The following is an 11,707-nucleotide window of genomic DNA, read 5'->3' as shown; positions in this document are numbered from 1 at the left end:
CATATGTCAACATTTGTGATCAATCTAGTTGTTGTATATTTGTATGTAGTGTTTTCTTCATAAATAGGTAGGTATGAACGTTACAAGATATTGTCATACATTAAAAGTAAAATATACATGTGCTAACCCTTATATTTTATCACAGGTTGCAGTCTCAGGGTTGCACATCAGTCCTGGCTTGTTTAATAAAAGTTTTTCACCATGATGGAAGCTAGCTGTGCATTTCTGGATATCAAGATCACAAGCTGGTAGATAAATACAATATCTCTCTTCGACAAATGATCACTGATGGCATCGGTGACATTGGGCCTTAGTTAGTGACCACTACCTATCTGACTTACAGATTGATATATGGCGGGTGCCACATGTGGGGCAGGATGCGCTTACTATTTTCGAAACACCTGACATCACTTCTTGGTCTTTTGGCCAGAGGTCCATATATCTTTCTTTCATGAATTTGACTTTGTTTGTGTACCGTCTATTTACTGTCTGTTCTGTGCTGTTTTGTGTCAATGTTTACAACTATTGTCTTACAAATTTGACCTAGTGTTATTGGATTATGGATTGGTATGATTGCGATTATCACCACGACTCTGGAGAGAGATGATGACATTGATGAACCCGTGCTGGATTTGACACATATGTGGCAATGTTGAAACAAGTCGAGACATTACAGTGTGAAGCGAAAGAACTCCAAGAAGATGCTAAGACCTTGGCTGATAGTGTTGAAAAGGCTCTCCTTGCTGATGATGACTGTGACGATGATGATGATGATGACAACAGTGAAGATGATAGCAGACCGCCACTAATGACCTTGAGCAAAGTTAAAAAAGCCCAGGAGAAAGTGCTGGAACTCAGTGAAGAAGCTGACAGTAAGGTTAGTATTTATGAATAGAAGACCATACTACATTAACAAAATAAAAATACATGATTTTGTGCTAATTTTGAAATCTTGTGAAACACAATTAATTTCAGTGGAAGTGAGTTGCTAGCCAAGTCAAACTTTTTATCAAACTGGAATACTTAGTTGCCATGTTAAGTAAACATGTAATGTTTGTTTAGCATGGTGTTAAATTTCCTGTATCATGTGAGAACACCAACAGATAACCTGTCTAGTGACTTGAGATCTCAGAGGGTCTCCTTCATCTTTGAAATGGCATATTGATACAAGAAGTAAGATCATTTGTGTGATGATAAGCAATAGCATTGCAAATGTCAAGTGCACAGTCATGTCTATGCTGCATTTTCAGAATTTTGGCTTGTGCACATTTGTAGTGCAATCATTACTTTCCAGACATCACAGTGTTTATCTTTGTTTTCTTAGATATCTGAAGCTACAGACTTAAAAGCAAAACTGCCAAAACAATGTGGTTTTGTAGTCTGCGGTAATGACCAAGCTCTGCAGTCATTTGGTGTTGGACGTCTATCTTACCACGGGAAGGCATTCATCGGAAATCATGTGAATAAGTGCTGTAAAGTATGTGTTTTACAACTGCACACTGTTTTCTTGCTAAAGTCCTTAAAAGGTTCAGTATTCTACTTGTCATGATTTTCAAGCTTTCGGTGTCAGATTTATTGTGTGTTATATATATATATATATATATATATATATATATATATATATATATATTATATATATATATATACTACAAACATGTATTTCGTCTACATTATTTTGACCTACTTTCTGTGAAACAACTCTGTTTGCTTCTTTGAAAGAAAGTTATCATATCCTTTTTTATTTTTTGTGTTTCAGGAAGACAACATTCAAAGGTTGTGCAAGAGCGTCATCAGGACCACAGCAAGAATATGCCCACAGCTGAATGAACAGGCTGCACACATTTGTGGTCTGTATAAGCCAACATTTTCAAAATTTGCAGCCTGCCATAATCTTTAGAGTACAAGCAATAGAATGTCAGATGAATATATTAGCATTCTCAGTTCAAACATATCACATTTAATGGCAAATTACAGAGAAAACTTTCCTTATGAAAGTGTACCCCCAAAATGCATATGTTAGAAGACCATGTCATCCCTCAGATTGAAAACACAGGGTTTGCCTTTGGTTTCCTCACAGAACGGTGTAGAGAGTATCCATCATGAGATTAGGAAGGGAATGGACCGGTATAGTAAAGTACCTGGCCATAATGGTTTAAAGAAATTAGATCTTATGGTAAGGGAGCATCATGTGATGACCAATCCCAGTCATGTGAAAGTGCCAAAAACATAAAGGGGTTCATACAGAACCAAATAAGCAACGTAAATAATGAAGGCCATAGTGAAAAAGTAAAGATAAATCATGATAAAATAAACATGTAAAGAAAAATTAATTAAGTCAATAACAAACCCATATGTTAATAAAAACATGAAACCTGGTTCTTTCTATGAATCATATTTTTACTAAATTGATGCTTGTATTTTAGTCCCCACAGATACCGTCTGGGGGGACGTATAGGTTTGGTCATGTCCGTGCGTCCGTGCGTGTGTCAGTGTGTGCGTTTGTCCGTCCATGCATCCGTCCGTTCACAGAGATATCTCAGAGATACATGGAGCGATTTCATTCAAAACTTTGTACAAGGATTACTTGATATGCCATACATATGCACGTCAATTTGTTTTGTCATATGATCCAATATGGCCACCGTGCGGCCATTTTATTACAATTTTTTATGTACGGAGCCATAACTCGGACATGTTTCAACCGATTTTATTGAAAGTTGGTACAAGGACATTGACCTTCATCATACATATGCACATCAATTTGTTTCACAACATGATCCAATATGGCTGCCATGCGGCAATCTTAAGGAGCCCTCATTATTTACGGCCTGGGGGGTCGGAGGAATTGCTTTCGAAACTCCAAAATTTCGAGTAACCCCCCCTGCCAACCATGACGTGTTTGAGTAACCCCCCTCTCTGCTACAGTAAATTTGAGTGACCCCCTGACCCCCCCCCACCCCCACCCCCACCCCCTCCAAAAAATGGGAAAGTTAAATATCTATACAGTAAAATGGATTGCTGCTGCAACAGGCTCTGTACAGACCCTTATTAAACCCTGTGGTATAGGTCTTTGTCGGAAGGAGGTTCCAATTGCTGTGGCAGGGGCTGATGTACAGGTCTGTATCCAGTGCTCTGGTGACATGCAGTTATTCTGTAGGATTTTTTTTCAAGAGGGGAAGATATGGTGCAAAAGCACCACAAGAGAGCGCATAAGCGGTCGCAGGGGGAGGTCAGGAGGGGGTGTCCCCCCTCCTGCCATTGGAGCTTTTGAAAAATAGAGATTAAAATGGTGTTATTTGGTGGCACTTTGGGAGTATTTTTTTCGTATAAAAAACTCAAAGGAAAATAAATCTGAGACAGTATTCCAAAACTTATATTTCAGTTCACTGATTTCAACTATATTTTTGAAACCGAAAAAATAGCCACAGACATACATTTATTCACATTTATTATTTATTATTATTTTCCTGCAATAAAAGATTGGTTTGTTGTCAAGGCATTCAACTGGTTTTAAACTTTATAGCATCAGAATAAGCTTGCTTTACACATTTTCCCCTATCGGTAACCTATACAATGAAGAATATAGAAAGCAGACGTTTCTCATTAATGATCAGGCAAGTATATCAATCTTTAATCAGGAAATACTGAAAAATGTACTCAGTACTAGCCTCTAACATAAGGCTTGCCACGTCGAATCACTGATCATTCTCGTCTGAAGATCACAATAACGTGAAACACATAGTGTAATGAGATTTTACTTTCTACTTAAAACCACCTGTATTATGATATATATATATATATATATATATATATATATATATATATATATATATATATATATATATATATATTATGTGTGTGTGTGTGTGTGTGTGTGTGTGTGTGTACACAAATACCGGGTATGAATATACATATCTTTACTATTATTGTTGTATTAATTCGTAACTCCACTAAATGCTTCAATACATGTCAACAAAATTGAGTAGCCCCCCTTTCTTGTTCTCAACTTTTGAGCAACCCCCCCTTGTAGCTTTCGATTTTTTGAGTGACCCCCCTCAGATTCCTCCGACCCCCCAGGCCATAAATAATGACGACTCCCTTATTACAATTTTGTCATGTACGGAGCTATAACTCAGGCATATCTCAACCGATTTTATTCAAAGTCGGTACAAGGACACTGACCTATGTCATACATATGCATGTCAAATTGTTTCATGATATGATCCAATATGGCTGCATGGCAGCCATTTTGTTACAATTTTTTCATGTCATTAGCCATAACTCAGGCCCGTCTAAATGGGTTTTATTCAAACTTTGTACAAGGACTTTGACCTATGTCATAGTGCATATGCACGTCAATATGGCTGCCATGCCTCCATTTTTACAATTTTTTCATGTACGGAGCAATTACTCAATCATATCTCCACCGATTTTATTCAAAGTTGTTACAAGGACATTGGCTCATGTTATACATATGTATATCGATTTGTTTCACGATATGATCCAATATGACCACATGGCAGCCATTTTGTTATGTTTTTTTTTTCATGTCGAAAGCCATAACTCTGGCAAGTTTCAACCGATTTTATTCAAAGTTGGTACATGGACATTGACTTATGTCATACATATGCATGTAGATTTTTTAGACAGTAAGATTAAATATGGCTGCATGGCGGCCATTTTGTTACGATCTTTTCATGTTCAGAGCCATAACTCAGACATCTTTCCACCAGTATCATTCAAAGTTGGTATAAGGACATTGACCTATGTCATACATATGCACATCGATTTGTTGAACGGCATGTAGCAGTATCATGTCAATTACCTAAGTTTCATAATTAGACTGATATGTCGAGAAATACTGCATCAGATTTCATGAAACTTGGTACAGATGTTAAGCTTACATTGCTTTAACAATGTCAATTTGTATTTTTTCAGTTTCTGTGTACCTTTCCTTTTCGTTTCCTATATTTTTTTGTTTAGCTCTTTATTTCTCCTTTTTTTTAAATGCAACTTTTGTGGGATAATTTACTTTTGATATCCAGAGAGTTTGTTAAAGATGTTCGCCCGAAACTTTGTTACGGTACATGTAATTTATTTGAGTCTTGTCACTTCAAGAAGTAAAAAAAAAAAGTTTTATTCTATATGCACGTGCCTGTTTTGATCATTTATGTTATGGTTTGAAGTAATTTTTAATAACATTACAGTTAATTTGCCATTGTGCTGTTAAAAATCACCGTACAATACAAATAAGGCAATAATACATTGATTTCTGCCTATATGATGAAAAAGGTGCCTCTCTAATTTTTGCCGTTTGTGGCGCTGTTCTGTGGCTTCCGATTGAATGTGTATCCGTAAAGTTCGCACACAAGTTAAAAGTCTGCTCCTGCTGGTATCGCTTAAAAATGCTTTGAGTCACTTTTCCGACAAGCATCTAATTAATTACTCCTTGCCTAATGATATCCCTCTCTCCGTACAGTATCATGCATAATTCTGCGCGCACGTACAACAATCAGCGCTTCAATGAACTAGTGTTATTACATTTCTATATAATACTTACAGCCCCTAAACTTGTAATAATAATAATAATAATAATAATAATAATAATATTATTATTATTATTATTATTATTATTATTATTATTATTATTATTATTATTATTATTTTTATTATTACAAGTTTAGGGCTATAAGTATTATATAGAAATCTAATAACGTTCATTGAAGTTGTGTTGGAATTCTGAAAAAGAGGTGTTGTTTATTTTAATTTGTCAATGGGTGACTTCCAATTGTTGTACGCGCAGTGCAGAATTATGCGTCATACTGTTCGGAGAGAGGGGGATATCATTAACACAAGGGGTAATGCTTGTCGGAAAAGTGACATTTAGCAGTTTAAGCGATACCAGCAGGCCTAGACTTTTTACTTTTGTGCGAACTTCATGGATACACGTTCAATCAGTTCAATTTAATTTTTTGTTTTCTTCCATCAAAACTCACGACTATGAAAAAGATTTCCAACATAAATTACGAACCTCTCTCTCTCTCTCTCTCTCTCTCTCTCTCTCTCTCTCTCTCTGCAGTGAAATTTCTTTTCTGCGACCACCAAACCTCGTAAGCGTCATATTGGCATTGCAGAATAAACATTTTTTTGCATCTCGCATGTTTCGCCCTGCCAGAGTAGCCTGGCAGAGACCGTGCGATTTGCGTTCTTCACTGTTGGAACACGCGCAATTCACGCGCACGCCCTTCAGAGAGCATGCGCAATTGAGTCTATGTGCGCGTGTCAGTAATACTCGTGCTATCGTGTCGTTGAACAGTTGAATGTTGACAGAAACTGGAATTACTGCCGAGAATACTTTTCAGGATATCACATGTGAGTGTTGAGGTACCAAGTAGGACGTTTAGGAAATCCTTCCAGAAAGTTCAAGCCGCCTTTGGCCATTTTGTGGAGTATAAGCTTAAAGCTTACGGAACTGCAGCGTATACAGTATTTCTACTGTACATATTGCCGGAACATATGCGATGGAATTTTGCGTTTCACGTCGTTCAATCATTCAGATGGAAATGCCGCCCTTCTCCAAACTTTGAAAAAAAAACAGGGTGACAGACTTTGGAATGCTAACTCTTGCATAACAATGACGTAATTTAATGAGAAGACATTTGTATTCGAGCACGGCTACAGTTCTTGATTCGAGAACTCTCATCATGGCTGATTCACTGAAACAGCAATGGAGACGGTGAGTCGAACTTTTTCCTATGGATAATGTCCATGTAGCACTTGTGCAAAAATAAGCGAATCCATAGGCATTTGGCGAATCAATAAATGCGTTTTTCACCAAGCTGAAAGGTCGAAAGATTAATTATTTTTGTCGCATGTCAATAGTTTGATATGACTATCGCCTTTTACAATAATACTGGCTATTCATTGAGCATTGTGCTACAGGTCAAAATCTTATTCCTCAGGTTGATATACATATGTAGAGATTTTATAGAAACTATTCCATAGCTATTTACATTTCTTTATCACTTTTTGCGGTTTTGCGGTTTCCTGTTTTTTGTAAGCCGATTAGCCGGCACACGCTAAAACGACTAATCTTTGCCGCGGTTTTCTATAATTGTGAGTTGGCACACGCCAAAACGATTAGTCTATTGCGTTCGTATTTCTGGGCACGTTTATTCTCACTGTTTACCTCCAGTTGGTTAGCAACCGAAGTTTAATTGACAGCCGATTCTTTATATTTAGGGTAAATTGTTGCAATAAGTGTTTCCTACGACGTTCGCACAAGTGAGGGCCCTATACTATGTCAAGTAGGGCAGTATTAATAAACGTGAAACATTTATCTTGTAATTTCCCCCTTGTCTTGGCCTGCTGGATTTAAAAAAAGTGTTTAAAGGTATATAGGCACCATGTTCAAATTTAGCCGTTGCTACCATGGAAAGGGATCTAGCTAATCATAGAGTTTATGGGGTCACGCCAGGTCACACTAAAATAATGCACCACTACATGGTCATAATTTTACTATAGTTAAACAATCAGAAATATATAATTTGTCTTCATTATTCTTCTTGGAATGAGGCAAAGAAATCATTAATTGTAAATCCATAAAATAAATAAGTACCAGTGAATCATGTGTTAAATAAAAAAACTGCGCTACTGTTACTGCTTGTGATAAATAATGGTTCATTGGGTGCTAAGGGAAATGGGGTTCATAAAATTAATTTGAGATACTAGTAGAATTAATTTTATCACATAAAATTAATTCGAAGGCATCAACTTGATTCGATGAATGCATAATAAGTTAGTAATATACAATGTATCACTTATTTGAGATGACTGCATGAAACAAAATTAAGAATGTTTGAACAATTATTTATTTCTGCTCTATATAAAATTAATTCTAACACACTAAAATTAATGGAAAACATAATTTTGACCAGAAAGGCCCCAATATACATTATCTTTATTATTATACACCTGCTTCTGCAATCTATGGAGTTTTCTTCGTACAGTAAATTTCGGTATCAGAGGACACAGAGTCCAATAACTTTGACGCGGAGTACAATAACTTTTGGTGTTTTTGGACACTATTTGACCTTTGACCTCAAAACACCATTACGTCAATGCGGGGAACTTCTATAAACATTCGGTACTTCACAACGTTAGTAGTGGTGAATCAAAAGCCTGTGAATTCAGGTGAAATTATGCTGTCGACCTACAATTTCTAACACGTACACTGCGCTGCGGGGGTTTGAAATTTCGTTCTGTGTGCTTACCGGATGCGCTTAACGCGTTCTCAGTTTGCTTGCGATCGCTCAGTGCAGTGCGGGACAGGCATCCCCGAAAAAGCTTTAATTTTGATTTTTTCAAGGTAAAATTGGATTTAAAAAGGTGTATAATAATCAGGTTATTCCCAAAATACCGGGATTTATGTCCGAGTACATTTTTAATAGGAATTAGGGAAAAAGTAACATTTTCAATGCCAAAATAGTTACCATGGCAACTTGAAACATTAAAATAAGTCTGGTTTTTGTGTTCTCTGACCCTAACTCCCACCATTAGATAATTTTCATATCAATCAAAGTAACTTTTCATGGGATATTAGAAAAATTGAAATTTTCAACCCCTAAAATGGTTACCATGGAAACATGGGGCAGTGAAATCGATATCATATTTGGTTTTTTCGACCAAAAATACCCTAAATGTGAAATTGTCACGGAAATTGAACCTATTATTATTCGCGTTATTATTTCTATATAATACTTATATTAATTATTAGTATTATTATTATTAGAAGTTTGGGGGCTATAAGTATTCTATAGAAGTCTAATAACAGTTCATTGAAACTGTGGTTGTAGATGCAGCGCAGAATTATGCATAATGCTGTACGGAGCCGGAGAGAGGGGGGTATCATTAAGCAAAGGGTAATTAAATGCTTGTCGGAAAAGTGACACTAAGCAGTTTACGCGTTACCAGCAGGCCTAGACTTTTAACTTTACGGATACACATTCAATCGGTTCAATTTAATTTTGTTTTTCTTCCATCAAAAGTCACTATGAAAAAGATTTAAAATATAAATTAACAATCTCTCTCTCTCTCTCTCTCTCTCTCTCTCTCTCTCTCTCTCTCTCTCTCTCTCTCTCTCTCTCTCTCTCTCTCTCTCTCTCTCTCTCTCTCTCTCTCTGTGCAGTGAAATTGCTATGCTGCAACCACCGAACGAATGTTTTCCATACATTAGGGGTAACATTAAAAGTTCGTTATATAAATCTAACTTAATTGGCAAGCTTAACAATTTCACTGCGTAATTAATTTTTATACGTGCATTCCTGTGCGTAGTTTTCTATGGATATATGGCCTTATAGATATTGATTTACATGCATGAGCTGTATCTTTGTAATTATACGAGTATTCGGGACAATTTTTTCAGTGAGTATTGCAATATGACAGAGCATCATAAAAAAGAACAAAAGGATATGTGACACATCTAGAAGGTCACGTGATAATGGCGGCCATATTGGATTTTACAAAAAAAATTCAAAAACTGTTGTATTTTTTGTTATTTCAATATATAAATATATTTTTTTTCAGCGTAACACTTTAAAAATTACTGCTTACATTTTATTAACTCAAATTAAGTAGGGGGAACACATACTCTAAAACATATTCCACATAAATGAGATTAATATGCATATTTATTACAAGTTCATCTTCGAACAACAGGTATCATCTGACATTCAAAAGAGAGATATATTATATATAAGCTTATATACTGGTAGCTAGTCCGATGTGTAATTGTCATTGATGTCGTACAACATCCACAGGATACCCCATCAACATTTGTGACGTCGGTCACCGACCCTTTGTCGCACTTTTCTCTCAGCATGCTCAGCTGGCCTACCTTCCTGTCTTGCTTGCAATCTCTGTCTTTGCTCAACTGGTTCGGGAACATATTCAAGTTTGGTATTAGAGTTGTTATTTGAAATTTGACTTCCGTTATCTCCGTCGAGTTCAGTTTCACGATCAGTGACAATTCCACTATCACTCTCTAGAAAAACATGCTCAAGCGTTAGTCAGTGTTAAACTGTGCCCGCGTCGCCATTTTTAAATACCCTGTGAAAGAAAAACAACAACTGATCACACGATCCTTACAAATCACGGCCGAGAAATGATCGAATATGGCGGCATTTGTTTACAAATTTGGCGTGCATGCTCATTTAGGTTTGACCTCTACCTCGTACACTACGCTAGGCTTGAGGAAATAGTAAACAAACATCATGTAATCAGACAAAGCCAACGTACAGTGCGGACGCACATAGGCGATTTTTCCGTTGTTGCTAGGCGTGTCTATTCCAGATTCTGTCGTCGCTAAGGCGAGACGACGGGCGCCACCGAGTCGAAGCTGACTGACAGGGCGACACATCAGGTAAGCTGAGCTCTCCAAATTTCATTAAATTTTGACCGTTAAATTAGATAAATATGTTTTAAGTGCGTTGGTTCTAGTAGATTGATGGTCCGACAGTTGTTTTGATGGCTTTTCCCCAAACATTTGACATTTTTTTCGGAAATACGACAAAAACTTTCAATGTCAATTGTGGGTGGGTTGTGACATATCTTGCAGAAACTTTCGAAATTAATACCGTCGTTTGAGAAGTTAAGATTTCCGTCTCATGGGTTTAATTTGTAAAGTTTTGGTAAATTTATTATCCTTACTCATCATTTAATGTGCTGTAGCAAAATCGGACTTGGGGAAAATCAGATGGCAGTCTGAGAGCGATTTATTTTCAGCTATGTACAAACCGGAAGTGAGCCGATGAGCCCGTACAACATGTCTGGTAATCGATTGTAGCTAAAATAATATTGCAGGGTTAAACGGAACTGTTATTTTGCAGAACATCTCTTTGGGATGAGTGAAAAATCTTCCTCCGTATCTGACAGTTTCATTAGTTTCCATTGCAACATTCTGTAGAGAAATAATATTTCTTCCCTTTTCATAAAAAAATATATACAAAGATCTGATGACAAGCTCTCTGTTTGATATGCTCAAAGCTGCATTCTAAAATATAAAAGCATCTGTTTATGTGTAGGATAAAAATACTTGTGTCAATAATATGTACATGCATAAAACTCGTAAGGCTGCGTTCACAAAAAAACGGTTAAGGGGGCTGGAGGAATTCAGGGGGATTCGAAAATTTTTGGGTAGTAGAGGGACTTGAAAATTTTGCTCTAAGCTTACCTGTAGAGGGAACTTGAAAATTTTTTGGTTCCCTTTTATGTTTTACATTTTCCAATTCAAAGTTTTTGTAGGTAATTCAATGAAAAATAAATACCATTTTTATGTCATCGAATTGTTGTAATGTTAGTAATAATTTAACAAAATCTAGAACCATTTTTGTCACATTTCATGACTTTTATCTCGAAAAAATCTAAACGTGTGATTTGTCGTAAAAAGCCAAATGAGCCTAGTTACATAGGGCAGAAGCTGCAAATGTTGATGATTTTTGCAATATTTCTATGTAATATATCAACTACAGTTTCTTGCTGTCTCCCTACAGCATGCTCAAACACTCTAATATTCAGTTTGTCAACAAAACCTGTATATATAAATATGTATTTGGTGACAATTTAATTAGAGTTGAGACTGACAGTCAGTGATACAAATGCATGGTACTCATACACAGGCTGTGATAGCAAGCTGAATACTGGACAGTTC

The sequence above is a fragment of the Ptychodera flava genome, unplaced genomic scaffold (genome assembly GCF_041260155.1).
Source record: "Ptychodera flava strain L36383 unplaced genomic scaffold, AS_Pfla_20210202 Scaffold_29__1_contigs__length_4469600_pilon, whole genome shotgun sequence".
In the NCBI taxonomy this organism is placed as follows: Eukaryota; Metazoa; Hemichordata; class Enteropneusta; family Ptychoderidae; genus Ptychodera; species Ptychodera flava.
Note: the sequence above shows the minus strand (reverse complement) of the source record.